General features: G+C 36.3%; 1 non-coding gene across 1 annotated transcript; it reads left to right on the forward strand.

Moving 5' to 3' along the window:
- The first annotated feature begins 5,047 nt into the window (after positions 1 to 5,047).
- Positions 5,048 to 5,118, forward strand: TRNAG-GCC (transfer RNA glycine (anticodon GCC)). The gene has a single exon. It is a non-coding gene; the product is annotated as a tRNA-Gly (tRNA).
- Positions 5,119 to 11,339: the final 6,221 nt, after the last annotated feature.

An 11,339-nucleotide genomic window follows, 5' to 3' on the forward strand; every position in this document is an offset into this window, starting at 1 on the left:
GGATTCTTCCTTCCAGAAAATTTGTCGTGTTACCCGGAGAAAGGCTGTAGAATTACTGATATCAGGAGTACGATCTTCTTGAATTGTTTCAAACTGTGTGAACAACCATAGTGGTCTTCTGTTTGCGACGAAGGAAGAAAGAGTGCGCAATTCAATGGTATCTTCTTGCACTGGTGTTGGTCCAAATTCTGAGAACGCACCAATGGAGATTGGTGTTGGTGTTACTGACAGAAACTGCAAATGGAATAGGTAACCATAATTTATGGTTAGAGGGATTTGCAGATGAGCATGTGGATAAAGGCCAAGGAAAAAGTCATCAAGCCTAGACAAATAGTGGTATTGGCTTTGATGCTGATTTGGAATATGTGTATTGCTTGAAAATTCAATTGGCCATTCATAACAGGATGCATAAGTTGGAATAGTTCCTATGGCAGCAGAGATTTCTGGATCTGCTTCTCGACAGGGATATTTTATAATGAGAGAATCGGTGAGGAGCTGTCGACTAGCTGCAAAATGAACTTGGCGAAGTTCATCATATATTTGTTTTGTGAGCATCCTTGTATCTGCAATCCAACGTGTGTTACAAACCATTGGGTAAGTGGATCTTCGTTCCATAATCACACGAACATGTTGTTGATTAGATTGTTGTTGTGCAGGTTCTGGAGCAAGAACAGCAGGAGAAACTAGAGGGACTGCAATGTATCTATCTGGTTGTGGCAGTCGTTGCAGAGCTTGGTCTCTGTGATCTTCCATGAGTCTTCCTCGTTCTTCTTCAATGCTCATGCGAACTTGATCATCATAAATCTGTTGATTAGTTAAATCAGGAGCAAAATATGAACTATTATACAGATTAGTTACAATATCCGGTAGGGTTTGAGCCACTGGATTAGCTCGAGGGCAGATATATTCTTGGTACTCTTGTTCTTCATTTAAGGCATTGACATGATAACCTTCTCTACTGAGAAATTCTACTAAAACATTTTTAATGCCTTCTACATATTCAGTTTCAAATTCAAATGTATCTAGAAACTACGCCCATCGCAACAAGCGACCACGAGCGACTTTGTGCTTTGATTCTTTCTTGAAGAAGCTTGCTAGATGTCTTAAATCACTTCTTAATATAAATGGCTTATCACCTATGAACAACTGAAATTTGGTGAAAGCATTTATAACAGCAAGCAATTCTTTATGAGTGCTATGATAATTTAATTCAGCACCTTTGAAAGAGCCAGATTCATACCTGACGACTTCTTCTCGAGTTTTACCTTCATGTTGAATTTCTTCGAGAAGGACAGCGCCCCATGCTTCATTGGAAACATCAGTCTGAACAATCTTTTTTCCCGTACCTGGGATCTTCAAAGGAGGGAGCTGCTGACACTAATCTTTAATGAACTGGATGATCTGATCATGCTGCTGCGTCCATGGTGGCACATTCTTACGTAGAAGCTTATTCAGCTCCTTTCTTGCTTCAACTATTCTGTGATAGTATCCAGCAATATAATTAACCATACCAAGAAATCGTTGAAGGGATTTCTTGTCTCGTACTTCTACCTTGGAGATGGCAGTAAGTAAATGAGTCTGTGGATACAGTCGGCCATTGGGTTCAATTCTAGTCCCAATAAATAGGAGACTTTCAGTGCACCATTGTAGTTTACCAGGATTCAGACATAATCCATTACTTTGACATATGGTCAAGAACTGCTTCAGATGATTCATATGACTTTGATAATCTTGACTGAAGACTAGAATGTCATCAATGTATGGCTGTATGAATTTTGCATAAGGACTGAAGATACGGTCCATATGGCTCTGGAAGATGGATGGTGCTGTCTTGATTCCAAATGGTAGCACGTTCCATTCATATAATTCTTGAGGAACAGAAAAGGCAGTTTTGTATCGATCTTTTTCTTGGAGACTGATTTGCCAAAATCCTTTAGTGAGATCGAACTTACTGAAGATGTTACAACCCTGAATCCTTTGCCAAATGTAATCCTTACTTGGAAGAGGATGTTGGTTATTCTGGAGACAAACATTCAAGGGCTTATAGTTAACTACCAGCCTTTTCTCTGAGATGATATTGCCGTTTTCATCCTGTTTAGGGACATACATGACATGATAGGAGAATGGGCTATTACTGGGTCAGATGATGGCTTTAGATAAAAGCTCTTTAATATCCTTTTCACACAATGCTTGCTCGTCTAGAGATAGAATAAAGTAATTAGCTTTACTTGTTGGAAGCATTGGTTGATTGTTCTCATCAGTTTTTAGAGGGAGTGTGCAAGTCATATTGCGCTTATATTTGCTGAGGTCTTTGGTTAAAGCAGTAGCGCAAAAATCTGACTGTATATTGGCTATTTCCCCCCGAGCAGCAAGAGACTGCGTGGCTAACCAGACACGCGATTGAGGCGGAATGGGTTTCGGCATTTAAGGAAAAGACAACTTAGGTGAGTATGCCCGAAACTCATTAATTTGAGACACTCGACCAAATTGGAAGTCGATATAGGTACCCTGATGCCCAACAGTATAAGGGGACCATTGCTGTAAGGTCTGGCTTCCAATGATACAATCATAGTGGTCGACGGAAAATTGTAAAAAGGTTACAAGACAAGTTTGCGAGGCAAATTGTATGGGTGTATGTGCTTGGAAGCGGATAGGATTGTTGGCATGAGTAACTGAGTGGATGCTAGTGGAAGTAGGAACCCAACAATCAAGAGGAAAGGCTTCCCTTCGGGCCAGATTACAATCTGCGCCAGAGTCTAGTAAAGCACATAACTGGTATGATTTTATGCCAGATAATTTGACAGTTAATAAGAATGCAGGGCATGGATTTCTCATACCTTTCTGATAACCAAATGCTTGCTTTGGTTCATCGTCTTGGGACTGCAGATGAGGAATGGTGTGATCTGCAGGTGCTTCTTCAGGAGTTGGTTCCTGAACTAGTTCACTTTCAAGGAGCAATTTGTCAAAGGTGGTCATTGAGCTGCTACTGGCTTCATATTCCCGCAATTCATTCTGAACTTGATGAATTTCTCGAAAGATGTCGGCTTTAGCTTGATATAGAAAGGCTAATCGCTGAGACAACCATTCTTTCCTGGAAGCTTTGGCAAAAGCTTGTTGACCTTGCTGATTATCCACATAACCATGTGGTCTGGAAGAAGAGCTTTGTCCTGGAGCATCTGGATCATATGGTGGTAGGACAGCTTCGTCTTCTTGCAATAAGAGCTTATTCCTTTGCTCTTCTAATGAAGCTAATTCTTTCTTAATTTGCTTGAACTGATATGGAGTCATGAACTCTTCTCTGCGCTTGAGCAATTGATTACTGCGAGCTTGTATCCGATCAAGCTCTTGCTGTGGAGTCAACTTCAACCATTGAGGGTTGATCTGACTGAGTGAGCGATGTTGATCTGGGATGCGATCAACACGATGGTACATATTATAGTAGAAAGAAACTTCTGACTGATCGTCTTCATCAGGAGAGAAGAATTGAGATTCTTCATCTGTGGAGTCTGGGGCAATATGCAAATGTCGTACTTGCATATTTTCTTGATCACTATCTGATGAACTTTCTTCTATGCACAAATCTTCTGAATCAGTGGCATCAGAAATAACTGAAACAGGTTCATTATATAAATTTGTAGATTGAAGTGCGCGGACGCGCTTCCCTTTCTTATCACGATCTGGACACTTATTGGCATAGTGTTCTCCTTTACAAATGTAGCATGTAGGTTTGAAATCTTTCCTTTTGATTTTTCCTTTCTTTCTCAAGAACACTTTTCTTTTCTTTCTGAACTTTGGAGACTTCTCATAAGCCTTATGGGACTTATACTTTCTGAGAGATCTATGCTTAGATCTATGTTTGTCACATCCATATGGAGTGGATTGACAATGGCAAAGTCCAGCTTTGAGGTAAGGCAATATCTCTTTCTTCTTTTTCCTATTCTGCTTTTCACTGCAAAGATCACTATTGATCTCTTTGATAAACTGACATAGTTGAGGAAAAGTAACATCATTAATACTCATGTCAGGTGTATTCATAATACTATAAAGAATCTTTTCTCTATAGTAAGATTGCAGCTGAAGAGGAAAACCATTTAGAAATGTGTTATACATCCAAACATTATTATTTGTTTGGCCTGATCTATAAAAATTGGTGTACTGGTCACTGCAGTACTCATCCAATTTGCTCATATCACAAATTCTGTTTTCTGTGAATTTTTTCAGCGCTGCTCGCTGTTCATTATCATGCTGACCCACAAACATTCTATACAAAGCACTACTGACAGTCGTGACACCGGCATTAATAAGATTATCTTTATAATCTGTGGGAAGACTATCCCAAGCGCTTCTTGCAATGCCTGTAAGGGCATTCAAACCTTTCCTTATTGCTTGGTCAGGTGTCATATTGGCGGCGTAGATGGCATTGTCCATCCAGGTACGTAGTGCATCCAATGTTGCTTTGTTCTTGACGGGATCATAGCTATCCAGATTAATGTACGGTGGTACATTTTCGTTGAATGCATATAGCTGATCATATGGGTCCCGAGACACCATATTGACTTGTTTCCAAGTACCTGTCTTGGGATCAAACTCCTGAGGCTTTGGCTGAGGTACATGGACAACTAAGGCTTTACCAGAGTGTAGAGCTTTGAGCCTTTGGTGATCTGCCTGAGAGTTAGGAAAATTGCTTGGAGGTTTGGCAGGTGGAGGCTGTGGTAAAGTGCTTAGCTTATCATTTACAATGTCTTTAACAGACTACAAGCTGTTATGGATGCCTTGTGCATCTGCTAGTTGTTGGGAACATACTTGCGTTGTAATCTGTTCTATTACTGATAATTTCTTTGCAATAGTCTGGGTGGTAGTGGTAATGCTTTGTGCTGTAGTAGCTATGCTATGTGAAGTTGCAGACAAAGAAGATAGGCGCTCGCTTTGCATGCGAGAGGTACGGGGTTCGATACCCCACATCTCCATTTGCTCTTCTTTTATTTCTTTTTTCTCTCTCCTTACAAACATTTCCTGGATTTTCTTCTATTCTTCTTTCTCTGTCCCCGCACCAGTGGTCTAGTGGTAGAATAGTACCCTGCCACGGTACAGACCCGGGTTCGATTCCCGGGTGGTGCACCTGCAATTCAATGTGCTGTGTCTGCATATTCCATTTTCAATATGTACTGTGTTTCAGTCTAATTAGTATTACTCTGTTTTCCAAATGCACTGTTTTAGTCTAATCGCGCCCTCCTCCACAAGAAATATAGAGCAGATCTGTTACATTCAAACAGTTTTTTTCCTTCAATAGAAATGCGCAGAAACAAGAGGATTTTCAAATCATTGAACAATGAAGAGGAACCTCTCAGATTTTCGCAAATAGTTGCTGGACAGAAATTGATGAAAGAGTATTTTCGGTCAGATGGTGTCGTGCTAGATATGAAAGCACGGAGACTGTTTGACGAAATGCCTCAGAAAAATGTCATCTCACGGACCACGGTGGCTGCCGGATACGCCCAAAATGGTGTTTTTGAGGGAAGGCTTTCAATCTTTCAAGTCAACTGTTGCACAAAATGCGGAAACGTAGACAGAGCATGTGTAGTGCAAACTGAAAAGGGATGCCATGGACAACTGTATATAAGACTGCTGAGGATGTTCTGTCTTTTCTCCAAAGTAGAAATGATGTTCTTCCCAACTGGGCATCATTAAATTTGGAGCACAATAGAACATTAAATTGACCTCGAAGGGGTCAACCATTTTGATGTAAAATGAATTGGTATTTTAAATTTAGAGTTTCTACTCTGAAATATGGAATTTTGTCATACAATATAAGATATCAAATCATTGATGTCATATGTGGATTTGCCCAAGCTTGTGTATTGTCTAGAGTGAAAGGTTGATATCAATAAAGAATTGCATTCAGCAAGATAGAACCTCAAGAACCACTTTTATGGTATCATGGCTGCTCTATTAGTCAAAGACAATGACAAAGATCACAAATAGTCAAAGATTCTAAATCACATGAGATATCCATGTCTCCTAGAATTTCTGTGTCATAAAATGTAAGAGGGGAAATCAACACGGTTTACATAGTGCATAAATTATCATTTGTTGGGAGGATATTCATTTAAGTCAAGTTAATGGGAGAAATCAACACAATGCAATGTAAAACTAATACAAATATATGTGTGATGAGAGTATGTTTTGAAGGGCACTTCTAATTGAGGATGAATTGTTGAATATCCATATTTAAGACCCGTTAGATGTTAACATTCACAGGATATCATACTAAGTTCTATAGAGTCTCTTCCTCTTTGTTACAAAGAATACAATGATCAGGGAATTGTAAACCTCTTTTAATTAGATTTCCGTGAGTGGCAATTTTACCATGCACTGAAACCCACTAGAAAAAAATGACCTTGGTAATTAATTTTGGATTCCAAAATAATTTCTATTAATCTGTGTCATCATTATTCTTTATCACGAAGGCCTTGAAAGATATTTTATCCAAATAAAATTATCATCTCTAAGGAATAACAAAATTCTCACTTCTAATAGAAGAACCTTTAATTCTTCAACCCTCGAGACAAGAATTTGATTGCCCATAGCACATTTCTTGAGAGATTTCCATTTATCACAAGGGGAAATAGAGTCCACACTGAGAGTCTTAAATACGTCCTCCATTCTTCTTATCATATAACAAAAAGGGTAGCATCTAGTGGGTTTTCAATTGATCCATAAATATACCCTAAATTTAATTGTCCACTCATCACCAATATTCCATTTTAAACCTTCTCTAATAAGAGAGTGACTCTTTAGGATACTAGGCCATAACTTTGACCCTAAGTGAAGATCTTGAGAGTCAAGATTTGTGTGAAAGAAGAAGAAAAATTAAGTCAGTCGGGAGTTTTAAATAAGTTGTCAATTTAAAACTACTAAAAAAAATGAATCCCTTTTATTATTAATTATTAATCAATCTTAAAAAAGGAAGATACAAGTTCATAGACTAAACAAATTAATGTTATTGATTAAATAGTTTAAGTTTTGACTTTACTAAGATTAGATTTAATGAAGACTAAAGGTAGTTGTAGGGTATGTTTAGATGAGGGTTAGTTTGGGACAAGTATAAGGTTTCAATTAAAGAAAGGATTTGAGTAATATTATAATACTAATATAGGAATGCATCTACATTTTACTTGCAGATTTGTGAGATTCAATAAACCAAAGGTGACAAAGGAAAAATCTATACTCATGAAATACAACTACTATAAACTAAAGGTAGCAATGGAAAACACTATACTCACAAAATGTACAGTTAATATATAGGTGAAATTTTGCATTGACACAATTGAGGGAGAATGAAGACTTGCCCCAGACAGGAAATACTATACTGAGATAATTTATGAAAATAGGAGCTTCAAGAAGGATATTTTTCAGCTTATATATATATATATATATATATATATATATATATATATATATATATATATATATATATATAAAAGCTAGTAGTAGTCACAACACAAAATGAAAGATGTTATTATTTTTTATTATAGTTAATCTATAATGATAAAATTTAATTATGAAATATCTAATAGTTTATGATATATTATATATTCACTTCAAAAATGTGTTTAGCGCAATAGATTCATTTCAATTAAAGAATTTTATATCATACAAAAATGATAATTAATGTCATCAAAATCTGGTATTCAAGTAATAAGATCTAAATCGGTTACATTAGAGTTTTGGTTTATAGTACCTTACAAGTTTGATCATTGAGGTTAAAATAAAACATAAGTCAAAGGTCATAAAGGAGATTATGATAATTGTAATATTTAATATATCTTTACCACATATTGGATATATGTGAGGCCTTGCCGCAACCCTTCGTAGCCTTAGTTGTTACTTTATCTTTTTGTTACTCATGTCTCGAGATGTCGAGACATTATCTGATACTTAGAACATATTATATTATTTCTTGTTGTGTGATGTTATTTTCAGATAATTGATGTCTGTCATTTAATGCTTTATGTATATATATGTTGATGAATTAAGTAAAATGTAGGATTAACACATCGACTTTAGAATCTTTATGGTTAAGGATATAGGTAGGATGCAAGAAACCCTGATTGATGTATGTTTCAATTTATGTGAATTTTTGATACGTATATATGTACATGTGATTTTACGGGACTACTGATGTGTGCAATGAGTGTGCAGATATTTAGTCGAGAAACCCTATGGAGGAACATAACTGATCTCTTTGTGCTAATTTTGAAAACCTTGTTGTTCGTAATTCACGTATTGTTTTGTGAGATATATGTATGTATCTTCTTTGTTCAGTGAATGTTAATGTTCGTAATTATGTTCTTTTAGTGTCGCTTGACACTCATAAATTGTTTATGTGCTTCAGTGTGCTGTTTGGGGTTAGTTGTTTAACCTTTGGACCAAGTTGGTTTAGTTGGTGTCAGTTTCTTTTGGGTTCTTAATCGAGGTTAGTCTTCCCTTAATCCGGATTAGTGTTTAATCTGCAATGATAGAGTAGTTAGAGGGTCCTATTTTATTCCTAGATTTTGTTTGGCTCTAAACCTTTTTCCTAGGCTTAAAACATGGAATATTTATACCCAAGGGGTATGGGTATGGGTTAGGGGTCTTTTCCAACCCCTAAGCCCCTTTTGTTGACTTTTGAGGCCACTCAAAAAGTCTCTTTTTGCCTATGTGCGAAAATTGCAAGTGGTTGCCATGAGTTGTCTCACCCCATCTCCACTTAGGGTTTAACCATAGTGTAGGTTGAGTTAGGAGTTTCTAGAATTGCTAGTAGGTGGAAGTAGTTATTGCTCCTTTTTGGTGGTTGAGTTGGAGGTCTATTTAGAGGCCCTTCTTGGACTTGTGGAGGTTGTTACCCAATCTCTACATTTAGAGAGGAGTTCTTGAAGATTGAAGGAAGGAAGTGGAAACTCTACTCAAATTTGTTCATTGCCATTACCTCTTTGTGAAGGTTGGGATTCTCATGTCCCTTGTTCAGATTTCATTCTTGTTTCATGCTTATACTACCTTGTTGTTGTTTGAATGTTTGTATGTTTGTGGGTATGTTGGGATGCTTTGAAAACCATGTTATTTTGGATGATTTCCTTTCATGTTTATGTTTGAAATTTTTGAGATTTTTCTTGCATGGGTGTTTTGGTATTACTCACCCTTGGAGAGGGCAGATGTGACCAATTTTGGTAAAGGTCCGTTTAGTCAGACTCCAACCACTGTAGAGTCTCTTCTCAGGATGAGAAGAGGGAGAAAGGGTAGGGTGTTATGGGCCCTTGCCTGTCAGCACAAACCTTGTATGATTTTGGTATGTTGAAATGGAAGAACGGAAGTTCTTGGTATATAGCCCCGATTGGGCATCTGTTTGGTGTTGTTCTTGACTTCTCCTGGTTGGAAGAATCCACCTTTCCCTAGTGTTGATTCATTGTGAATAATTTTGTGAAAACCATGTATGAATATGCATGTTTGATTGTCTCTTGGATATGCTTTGTTGTCACCTGATTAGAATTTTGTTCCCTCCATGGTTCTTGAATGTGTTGCAGAAATCGTTATGAATCCCTTGATGAGGGTCATGAAGAAAATTCATTTAAATTGTTGTAATTGGGATTGGTATCCTATGAAATTTGTAATTCAAACTATGTTGTAATGGCAACGACACCGGGTTTTCTTCCTGGTTCTTTCTTGGCTGAGCCTTTGAATCAGGTTTGCCAATAAAATTGGTGTTGAGTATAATTGTTTATCTTGTGATTTAATTGTAATTTCAAATTTGATGGATGCACATCAGGAATAAGATGATTTAATGATGGTTGAATTGAGAAAATTTTCAAGTTCATTATATGTTAAATATGAAAATTATGTTGAGAAAAGAAAATGATTAGAGTTGACGATTCAATTTAAGTTGTTTGAGATATCAATGAATCTTGTATGAATGTGTCACAAGGATTAAATCTAGATGTTTAAATCCATCAAATAATAATAATAATAATAATAATAATAATAAGGAAATCATATTATGAATGTAGAGTAAGCTATCATGATTATCAAATCAACCATTCTTGTATTATTGAATAAATCAGATGATTCATATCCTTGGTATATTTTGTTGCATCAATCCTTTGACTTGCTTTTAAAATCCCCCCCCCCCCCCCCCCCCCGCCCCCCTTGGTTATTAAATCAACTGAAAATTCTTACTAAGAAAAATATAAGACAAAAAGGAAAAAAACTGTGCCAAGAGAGCAAAAACTCTCTGGATTTTGTATGGGGAGCAATTTAAATGCTCCCCCTTGAGATAGAGAATCTATTAGATTCTCTTATTATCTTCTTGCCTTTTGAATATTGTTTGTTTTAAATTAAATATAATAATGGAATAAACAAAGAAATTAAAAAAAGAAAAAAAGAAAATTCCAATATAACAAATATCCTAACTTACCTAAGAAACTTTATGTCATTAGTGCATTCCCATCACCCTTGGATGTTAGTTTTGAGATTAATATTTTAAAAAGGTTTTTTTTGAATAAGTTGGTTGTGCAAGTCAGGGGGGGGGGGTGACGTCACCCTACCCCCATGTCCCATCTCCTTATGTTATTGGAGCGCTCACCTACTTCTTGGACTAGAAAGGCTTTCAAGTTTATTATTAACCTATCTTTGGTTTGAGCGCTCAGCATGGAAAGGATGTAATAAAGTTTTGCAATTTTAAACAAGGTATTATAACCTTGACTTTAAACTTGTTCCCCTGCTTTATTCCTTGGCCGTCCACCCTTCCTTGGGTCTGCACTCGTCAGTATTGGGTAGAGCGCTCTCCCAAGGACAGTGCTTGGGAAGCGCTGCCCAAGGGGTGGTTGTAGGGTCTTAGGGGTGTAGTGGTTAGCTTAGGTTAGTTTAGGTGATTGTTAGTAATGATTTGTTAGTATTCTTTTTTTTGTTTTAGTTAGTTAGTGTCATTGTAATTTAAATTAGTTTATCTTAATATTGCTATTCTTTTATTTTAATAATTTTTAGTAGATTTGTTATTTAAAGATAGTTAGTTAATTCATATCAAATGTGAGGAGTGTTAAATTAGTTTTAGTTTAATATGAGTTAGTTAGATGTTTTTGTTTAGATGAGTATTAGTTGAGGTTAGTTTAATATTATGTTGTTAAATTGTAGTTGGTATGTTTTTAAATAAGTTAATGATAGACGTTAGTTTAGATTAAGTTATTTTAGCTTGCTTTTAATATTATTTAGTTTAATCTAAAGGGTAGTTAGATAGTTTTATGCTTTAGTTAGTTAGTCTTAATTTTATTTAAGTTTTAAGGTTAAGGTTTATTCGAAATTTAGTCACT

Source organism: Cupressus sempervirens, chromosome 10 (assembly GCF_028749045.1).
Source record: "Cupressus sempervirens isolate cs-2001-9-10 chromosome 10, ASM2874904v1, whole genome shotgun sequence".
Taxonomy (NCBI): domain Eukaryota; kingdom Viridiplantae; phylum Streptophyta; class Pinopsida; order Cupressales; family Cupressaceae; genus Cupressus; species Cupressus sempervirens.